This window comes from Aotus nancymaae, unplaced genomic scaffold (genome assembly GCF_030222135.1).
Source record: "Aotus nancymaae isolate 86718 unplaced genomic scaffold, 86718_ANA_hifiasm-v0.15.2.pri h1tg000022l_1, whole genome shotgun sequence".
Taxonomy (NCBI): domain Eukaryota; kingdom Metazoa; phylum Chordata; class Mammalia; order Primates; family Aotidae; genus Aotus; species Aotus nancymaae.
The window spans coordinates 40,918,887-40,929,683 of NW_026988435.1; positions in this window are offsets into that span (position 1 = coordinate 40,918,887).

A 10,797-nucleotide genomic window follows, 5' to 3' on the forward strand; every position below is an offset into this window, starting at 1 on the left:
GGTAAAATTATATTTTGTAGGCTGAAAAGAGACTTTGGTAAGCATAGAAATGGATTCACTTTCTCTTGTTACAGTATTTCTCAACGCTCAGTGGTTTGTTTAGGTAGGTATTTCCTCCTGTTTTCTCTTTACTTAGAAATAAAGTGGAAGAAATAAAATATAGAATCAATAAAAATTCCAAAGAGTCCACAAGGAAAACAAGCATACCAGCCAGGATGGAGTAGTGATGCTACAATTTAACACTGAGATCCATGAAATTGATTGCTTGTGGCAAACAAAGAAGAACAGAGCTTGTTTGTGGCCCCAATTCTCTGAGTTGTTGTGCCTACTTGAATTTATCTGCTGGCTCAAGACCCACTCAGTAGTGCGAAAGAGAACACTGGCAAAAAAAAGAGACAATATAAAGGTGATAGAACCAGAAACTGTAGAACCTGAAAGTCTCCTTAGAGATTATCTGATTTCTTTTCAACTTCTATCAGTCCTTCTCTGACCCACAATTAAGACCCCCAAGGCTTCCTTTACCTCCTAAACATGTTGATTTGTTTTTGTCTCCCTTACTTTTAAACTCTTGGATAGCCTTTCTGTTATTGACCATGTGAAATCCTTTGACATCAACTCTCAAATATTTAGCTTATTCCTTACCTTTGACCCTGTTGGAATACAATTCTGTCTTATGCATTAAACATGGTACTGTGTTTTATGTTACTATTTATAGTACCATAAAAATGAAAATCACACACTTACTTTCCATGAAGTTATATGATCCTTTCAAACAAATATAATTTGGGATACAAGATAATACAATAATACCAGGATGAATTTTTGCTAAGATGTTTCATGAAGTAACAAAATAATAACAGAGCTTTCAGAATTTAAGTTGTCCTGGGCAATTTACTTAACTTTTAAGGCCCTCTAAAGTAGTAATAACAATAATATCCAGTATAAGTGTTCTATGGCTAAACAATTACTATAAGCATAACAGCTTTAAAAATACCCATTTATTAGCTATAGTTCTGTAAGTCAGAAGTCCAGCAGGACGTGGGTGGGTTTTCAGCTCAGGATATCACAATACTGACATCGAGGTGTCAATCAGGCTGGGTTCTTGTCTGGAGGTTCTGGGAAAGAATACGCTTCCAAGCTTATTCTTGTTATTGACAGAATTTGGTTTCTTGTAGTTGTAGGACTGATGTCTCCATTTTTTTACTGGCTGTCAGTGGGGAGGGGCTGTCCTTTGCTCTGAGAGTCTATCTGAATTTCTTGTTATGTGGCCTCTCCATATTCAAGCCAGCAATGTCACATCAAATCCCTCTCATGTTTTAATTCCCTGACATATTCTGCTACCAGCTAGATAAAACTCTTTCTCTTTCTCTTTTTTAAACAGGCTCATGTGATTAGTTAAGGCCCACCTAGATAATCTATCTTAAGGTAAACTGATTTGGGATATTAATTATGCCTGATATTTTTTTTCACAGCACTATCTAGGTTAATGTTTAATTGAATACCTAGGAGAAGTGTGTACACAAAAAATAGGAATATTGTGGGCATCTTAGAATTCCGCTACCACATACCTACTTCATAGAGTTTTGACTAAATGAGATAATACATAAGTAAACAGTGTATTAAAAGTGAAGTTTTGATGAAAACACTAAAGAACCACCTATTTTTGCTGATCTGCTGAATTGCTTCATTGCTGTGAAGCAGCAGCTGGGCCTACAGCTGCTCCACCTGACTCTCTGTCTTCCTCCAGCTTCTCCAACTGCCCAGCCGGATGTGTGTGTTTTTAGTGATGAAGGGCTCTCACCAAGGCCAGAGGCAATAAAATTTGACACAAGGTTCTGTTCATCCTTGTGGGGTTTCAGCAAATGCTTATGGGTTCCACCCTCTTTGTAGCACATTACATCACGGCTGTAGTACCTACATCTCTAGCTGGTCTCCTAAGGGCTAAGATCATGGTGGTAGATACTTTTTTCTGTTATCATTTTGTGTTCTCCCTACCCTCTGTCAGCACATCAGCAGGATGAACTTCTTTACCTGAATAGATGACTCCAACCTTCATTGGTTAGAACGAGGGACCTTGGTGGTACAATTATTAAGTTGCCAGTTTTTCAGGATTATTGAACAACTGAGTAATAAGAGATGCTTCAGAGAATTTCCTGGATTCACAAATAGGCCTTCTTGCTCATGCTAAAGAGTACCACCTCAATTTCTCTCTGATAATCATCACAACAGTTAGGGACTCCTTTTCTTCCTGTCGGTTTTGTAGCATAAGGAGTCCTAAAAGGCTAGGGTACAATCTCAGCTTCCAGTGCATCAGGACTACTGTATGTTCCTTGGTAGATGCTTTCCTCTCTGAAACACTAAGACCTCTAAACCCATCAGACCAAGGTAGTAAGAATGAGAAGCAAATGTGGTAAAATAGTGATGGGGCCAATCCCCCTTTGCCCTATTGGTTATTAGCTATACACTATGTGCATTCTGGCTAAGTGACATGACATGCTTTGGTTGCTAGTTTATGGCAATTACCACACCTTGTAAGACAGGATCTGAACGTCACAGGGTGCTATGTCCCAGCTGGTGTCACGAAGGAGTTTTCAGAAGGCCATTCCACCATTCCATCAAGCAGCTGTTGCTCAGCAGGGAAAACTTCCAATCAACAGAATCATAAGAAATAATAAATCCTTCAGTTTTTGCTTTTCTTTTAAGTCTCTATGTTCTGGGGTGGTTTGTTATTCAGAAACAGATAATCAAAACAAAAATCAGTATCTAGAAGTGGTTCGCTGCTGTAATAAAAGCAAAACATGAGGCATTGACTTTGGGATCAGGTAGTGAGCAGACGCTGCGAGAGAAGCATAGAAACTGCTATTGGAGGCTGGAAAGATGGCAGTGTGCGTTTTGTAGCAACTAAGCAATTTGCAGAATTGTCACCTGAAGTAACCTGGAAGATAGAAAATGTACCTGAGCTTACAGATCTGGCCAAGGAGATTTCCAGGTAGAATGTTGAAAGTGCCACATGACTTTCTTAGCTGCATATAATAACCATTGGAACAGAGATAACTGTTCTGCTTGTAAGCAGAATTGAGAAGAAATATAACAAAGACAAAACTTGCTGTTTAGAAAATAAAACAGTTTATTAACCCTAGTCTTTCCTAGAGTGAGAAAGTCTCAAACTAAGAATAGTCACAGGGTGAGGATCAGATGAAAGATATGACTGGAAGATCTCTGAAGATTTAAGATGGTGCCTGGTTACTTCCTCAGCTAGAAAAAAGCACTTTAAAGAGTCTTCAGGGAATTGTCCTCCAGAAGTTCTAGGTGATGCCCAAAGTAGAGTGATCTATCTTGAAAGAAATGATAGTTTTAGATTGGGACACAGGGTGAATCCCAAACATTCTGTAAAAAGCTCACAATGTCTTTGAAGGGATTTGCCAACTTGAACTAAAAGAGACAGGATCAAATAAAATACAGAGAGGCTTTGGTTCCCTGACTTTGGGGGCAGGAAACAGGCAGAGAAAACTACTCACGTGCAAGTGAAGGCACTGCGTATGGGAAGGAAAAAGCTCTCACAGAGCAAAGCTGAAATCTTCAAGAAGAAAGAGCCAAGAACCACAAAAAATTGTTAGGGAGCAGAATTAAGCCTTAATCATGGAACACTTCATGGTCACTGGAGCTACATGACAAGATATTTCTGTGTTTATTTCAGAATTGCTATGGGCCAGTGACTACTGTATGCCTCTCATTACTTTCTTTGTCAAGTGGGGATATTGACTGCAAATACCCTGTTCTTGTCTCAACATTGTGTGTTGGGTATGTGGGGACAGATAATTTGACTTTTTAGTTCACATATCTCTAGATTAAGAGTTTTTGATACACACCTATAATCCCCAAAATTAAGGAGGCTGAGGTAGGAGGATTACTTATGGCTAGGAGTTTAAGACCAGCCTGGACAACATAGAAAGACCCTGTCTCTACAAAAAAAATTTTTTTAAAAAGTATCCAGGCATGGTGGTGCATGCCTGTGGTCCCAGCTACTCAGGAGGATGAATCAGGAGTATTGCCTGAGCCCAGAAGTTTGAGGTTGAGGCTGCAATGAGCCATATGGCATTACTGCACTCCAGCCTGGGTGACAGCAAGAGCTTGTCTCAAAAAAAGAAAGAAAGAAAGAAAGAGTTACTGATATTAAAAAGTCTTGTCTACACCTGAATAAAAATAAAGAGATTATAAGTTTGTACCCCGGTGACATGATTGGGTGAAACTCTATAGGCCTTGGGAATAGGTGAGTGTATCCTCTATGTGGGAAGTATATGAATCATTGGGTTAGAGGAGGACTGAAAGATTGGTGAGGTCATAGATGTGGTTGATGGAAAAGAGATGAAGAGAAGTGTCAACTAAAATAGTAGTTTTAGGCACTTGCTTAAGCAGATTTCTCATACTTTCTAGACCTGATTGGACACATCTTAGATGGACGCATGGTGCATTGTTACACCAATGGCTCCCAGTGAATTACACTGTGCCCTTGTGAGCCCAGGCAAAATCAGCAGAAGAGTGTAGCAATGGACAGTTGTTAGAGTGTAGAACGCCATTTCCATTTTATAATGGAACACTGCTATGAACATCCCCTTTTTAATGGTTCTGTGGGTCAGATAACATCCAATAATGAAGAGCAGTTTTTCCCTCAGGGATCCATGGTGAGCATTGTCTTTACCAGATCCTGAAATCAAGCAAGAAGTTGCTTTTCAAATGGAAAATTACTGTTAGCGTAAGAGAACATGGCTTTACTCCCAAAGCCTAAGAGACTGTTCTGTGATTCTCCTATGGGAACTTGCCAGAGTCTCCATACACTTACTTCCCTGCTTGGCATAAACAGCCACACTACATGATTCTTCCTCAAAGAAGCTGACCTCCTTCTCCTCCATAAGGGCTCCGTGTCTAAAACTGACTTAGGTATGGGAACTGGACAAAGACTGTGAATCCCAGGAAGGCAACTTGAGTTAGGACTAGATCCACTTACCAGATTAGTTTTTCTGATTCTGCAAGCAGAGCAATAACCTTAGGAGGAAGCATTTACATTATTTTTGGAGATCCCATAACCAGTCAGATCCCTGCAGATCAAAACATTGATCAGAACTCCATTCTGGAGGCATACTACGGAATGGAAGTTCAGCTTATGACTTCCAAAGCATTTGCCATTTCAATGCAGATTTTTAATTTATTTGCTTTATTTTGTATGTTTTATTATTTGTGGATTCTGGGAACCTTAGATAACCTGATTATCTCAGTAGAAGCAGAAGAAATCCTGGAAGAATTGATGCTTAATTATAAAATGACAAACTCAGTAGACAGAGAGTTACCAATACCAAGAGACACTAGGTAAGGTTTTATGGTAGTAATATTGAAAATGCTGAAGCGTTTGAGGGAAAATGCTGAAGGATTTGAGGGATGTGAGAGTCATGCAGCTACAAAAGCAGCTAGATCTTTGCTCGTAATAGGACGGTCTTCAAAAGTGTTTATTGTAATTTATTTATTTATGTTGGCTTCGTTAGCCTTTATACCTGAGAATGGAGAGAAATAGGATGCACCCCCCGATTCTTTATTTGACTACAGCTCTTAACTCAGAGACATCAAAAGGCATTTAAACCATAATTATTAACTAATAAATTCAGATATAATTATTGAAGTAATTTTGAAACATTTATATTTGAAGAAAAATGAGAAAGATAAACAATCCTACTGTTTTAGGTAACTATTTCTAAGCCAAATAAAATGTGATATAAATTGTTAGAGGGTGGAGTGCAAGCCGACTCTGGTTTACATCATTAAATGACTCTTGCTCATCACTCGCTTGCAAAGAACCAGAAGCAAGGACTAAGTTAAATGTGTGATTTGCTTGGATGGCACCATTATTGTAGACCTCAGACTCCAGACTGTCCCTGTTACTAAGATACAAATGCCAACTACCCAAAACTGGGAGGAAGCATAAAATCATCTTTCTCCATTTTTATTTCTCTTCTGCATTAACTCATTTTCCTTTAGACACCGACTTCACAGCTGGGTGTTTGATTTGATTTGAAACAGTATTAGCCATAAATCAGGGGATTTCTAGAAGGGGAGAATTCAGGCTTATTTTTTTTTCCTGAAATGAAACAAACAATATACTGTTTCTTTACCTTCCGTGATAAATACTTTCAGAACAGCAAAAGACTTAGAGCTATTAATTGGTTTATTGGAATATTTGTAGTGTTTTAGAATGAAAATAATGTTTATTAGGAAGTTTTTTTTTTTTTTTTTTTTTTTTGAGACGGAGTTTCTCTCTTGTTACCCAGGCTGGAGTGCAATGGCGCGATCTCGGCTCACCGCAACCTCCGCCTCCTGGGTTCAGGCAATTCTCCTGCCTCAGCCTCCTGAGTAGCTGGGATTACAGGCACGCACCACCATGCCCAGCTAATTTTTTGTATTTTTAGTAGAGACGGGGTTTCACCATGTTGACCAGGATGGTCTCGATCTCTTGACCTCGTGATCCACCTGCCTCGGCCTCCCAAAGTGCTGGGATTACAGGCGTGAGCCACCGCGCCCGGCCTAGGATGTGTTTTTAAGCAGTTCTGTTAACCAGAGAGATTTTGAAAACAACACAATTTAAAAACATATGCACAGATGTGTAAGAAAATCCCCCACCTCTCTCAAGAAGCTGACTGCAATCTATCAAGTAGTATTTTCAGGTGGAACTTAGATGCTGTTATGATGTCGCATTTTTAACTGGAATAAAGGGTCACACCTTTTTCTTTTCTCAGATTATGACTATGGAGAACAAAGGCCCTTGGCTAAAAACTTAATCAAGCCATTATTAGAATGATCTTTTCTTAGAGTCTCTTGGGCACCCAAGGGAACATCTGTATACCGTAGACGTGGAGCCAATCCTTATGCTGCAAAGCTCATGTGGAAACCAACTTAATGACTTCAGAGAAGGATGTATTTCAAATCGCTAGAATTTCCTTCTTCACTCTGCAATTAATATTATCTTTGAGAATCAGTGTTTGCCTGGAGAAAAGCGTGTGTGTACATAAGTGTGTGTGTGTGTGCGCGTGTGCACGTGCATGTGGTATTGCCCTCATAGATGGATGCCAATGATAGAAGTGGGTATGCTGGCAACTTAAGTTGGAACGACCCTTACCTCACTCTAATCGATATCACCCTGAGGTTGGTCTTGAGGATGCCCACGTTTCTCCCGTTAAACCATCTATGAAAGCTGGAGGTTTGAGGACCAGTACTAGCGTCCGGCCAGTACTGAATGCCAGGCGGAATGACTCAAGTTCAGGGAATGCATTCATGGTGACGGAGGAACTGATGGGCTGGGGTGTTTTGTGTGTTAGGTGATTCCCTCTGGGTAGGGATGATGTTCTTCAAGAGGTAGGAGAGTCACAACGGGAAGGCGGGACTAGAATTTTTGGAAAGAGGTGTTTTTCTACTGAGGACTACCAGTGAGGAAGCAGTTGTGAGCAAACCTTAGGTCTTTGTGTATCCTTGGAAATGTCTGGCTTGGAGTCTGGCTTCCCTCACCCCTTCCTGTGTAGAATTTTCTTTTGTAAATTGTTCCAGCCTTCCTAGAGATATTCATATATGCCTGTATAGATGCCTCAGTTTTAGACAGATGTTCTAGCCTTTTCTGACTTCTGTGGAGAAGGAAGGAGCAGTTTCCTACTGCACACCATCCTCTTGGTCCCAGAATCCTGTGGTGGCTGGCAGCACAGGCATAGCAGCCTTGGGAAGTAGACTTGTGGGGCTGAGAAATAGCTTCCCGGTGGACAGCACAGAAGGACTTCAGACACATCCTTCTGCTTTCTGGCCAGGACATAAGAAAACACATGAAAGACAAGACCTCTGAAAGGGGAGGAGAGTGGAAAGCAGGTTGGCCAATGTTTGGGTTATATCCAGGGTAATGGAATCAGTTAGCTATTGTTGCGTGACAAACTAATTGAGAGTGATAAACATAAGTGTGAACCAGAAAAAGATGCAGTTACACTATATACAAACTTGTGAAAATGTGGGGTGTATTACATCATTTTATGTATATGTTCTTATTGCCAGTACATGATCATCATATCAAAATCAGAAACAGAGAGAAAAGTTAACTTCAAGTGTGGATTTTTTTTGCCATTGAATTAAATGGTAATGCATTGTGTCTTTTTAAAATATAAAATGATTGTAGCTGTGTCAAAATACTCAAGTGAAATGCTATCTCTTCTAAAAAGAATACCATTCCCATTCATAGGCTTAATCCTTGATTTTGTCTCTTTGCACATGAGGCACACCACATTTCTACCCAGCCCTCTGTAGAAAATGTTTGCCTACTCCTGACCTAAATATGCATAGACATATATCATGCTTCTGAATTGACATATTCAATATTTAATGTGTCAATTATCCTTATATTGATCCATAGATTCAGTGCAAGCCCAAGCAAAATTTCAGCACAATTTTTGTAGAAGTTGACCAGCTGATAAGTCAAAATAACAGAACATTCAAAACAACATGGATAAAGAAGAGAAAAGTTAAACAATGTATGTATGCAACCTGATTTTAGGATTTATTATAAAACTACAGTAATGAAGACAATGTGGTCTTATAAGAAAAGTACATGAATCAGTGAAAAAGAATACAAAATCCTAAAATAGACCACACATTTATGGCCCATTGATTTTTGACGCTTTTCAAAAGAAGACATTTATGCAGTCAACAAAATTATAAAAAATGCTCATCATCACTGGTCGTTAGAGAAATGGAAATCAAAACCACATTGAGATAACATCTCACACCAGTTAGAATGCCAATCATTAAAAAATCTGGAGACAACAGATGCTGGAGAGGATGTGGAGAAATAGGAACATCTTTACACTGTTGGTGGGAATGTAAATTAGTTCAACCATTGTGGAAGACAGTGTGGCGATTCCTCAAGGACCTAGAAATAGCAATTCCATTTGACCCAGCAACCCCATTACTGGTTATATACCCAAAGGATTATAAATCATGCTATTATAAAGACACATGCACACATATGTTCATTGTGGCACTGTTTACATTAGCAAAGATTTGGAACCAACCCAAATGACCATCAATGATAGACTTGACAAAGAAAATGTGGCACGTATACACCATGGAATACTATGCAGCCATAAAAAAGGATGAGTTCATGTCCTTTGCAGGGACATGGATGAATCTGGATACCATCATTCTCAGCAAACTGACACAAGAACAGAAAACCAAACACCACATGTTCTCACTCATAGGTGGCTGTTGAACAATGAGAACACATGGACACAGGGAGGGGAACATCACACACTGGGGTCTGTTGGAGAGTGGGGGGCTAGGGGAGGGATAGTGAGGGATGGTGAGATTGGGAAGGTATAACATTGGGAGAAATACCTAATGTAGGTGACAGGGGGATAGAGGCAGCAAACCACCATGACGTGTGTATACCTATGTAACAATACTGCAAGATCTGCACATGTACCCCATAACTTAAAAGTATAATAAAAAAAGAAAACAGTAATGGAAATCAATAGAATGTAAAATGGATGAACAATAGAAGAAACTGATAATGCCAAAGCTAGGTTTTAAAAAAGGATTAATAAGATAGAATATCCTTTAGCTCACTGATCAAGATAAAAGAGAAAACATGATCAATATCTGGATGATTGAGATCACTACAGACCCTACAAACATTAAAAGAGTGATAACAGAATATTACAAACAACTTTATACCAAAAAAAATTTGTCCATTTGTGTGAAAGAGATAAATTCCTTAGAAAATAGTAACGATTGAGATTGACTCAAGGAAAAAAATCCCCAGGAAATCTGAATATCTCTTTACAAAGTAAGCTCATTTAAATAGTAATTTAAAATATATTTGCAAAATATATTAAGGCGAATTTTGTGGTTTTACCAAGCATTGAGGAAAAAAATAATACAAATTGTCCTTTCAGGAAAAAGAGGAGGAAAGTATAATTTTCATCTTATTTTATGAGGAGAGTATTACTTTGCTACAAAAGCCAGAAAGACTTCAGCAGAAAAGTAAAGATTAACATCTTTTATGAAGACAAATGAAAAAGTTTTAAACAATATTTTAGCCAATTGAATCCAGCAATATATAAAAATAATGCACTATGATCAACTGGGTTTTATTTCAGGAATTCAAGGTTGGTTTAACATCCAAATGTCATTAGCATAGTACACCATATGTGGAAGGCAGAATAATGGCTCTTCAAAGACGTCCTAAATCCCCAGAACCTGCAAGCATGTTACGATACGTGGCAAAAGAAACTTTGCAAATGTGACTAGGGTCAAGTATCTGGACATGAGATTATCCTGAATTATCTGGATGGGCCCAGTGGAATTGTAAGGGTCCCCAAAAGGGACACATGAAGGCAGAGGGAGCTATAACTACAGAATAGGAAGGAAGAGTGATCCAATGTGAGAAGGACTTGGCACTTAATATGATTTGGCTCTGTGTTCCCACTCAAATCTCTTCTTGAACTGTAACCCCCTCATGTCAAAGGGGGGACTTGGTGGGAGGTGATTGGATCATGGAGGCAGTTTCCCCCATGCTGTTCTCATGATAGGGAGTCCTTACAGGATGTGATGGTGTAAAAGTGGTAGTTTCCTTGCTCTCTCTCTTTCTTCTGCCACCATGTAAGATGTATCTTGCTTCCCTTTGCCTTTTTCCATGATTGTAAGTTTTCTGAGGGCTCCTAGCCATGTGGAACTGTGAGTCAATTAAACCTCATTTCTTTATAAATTACCCAGTATCAG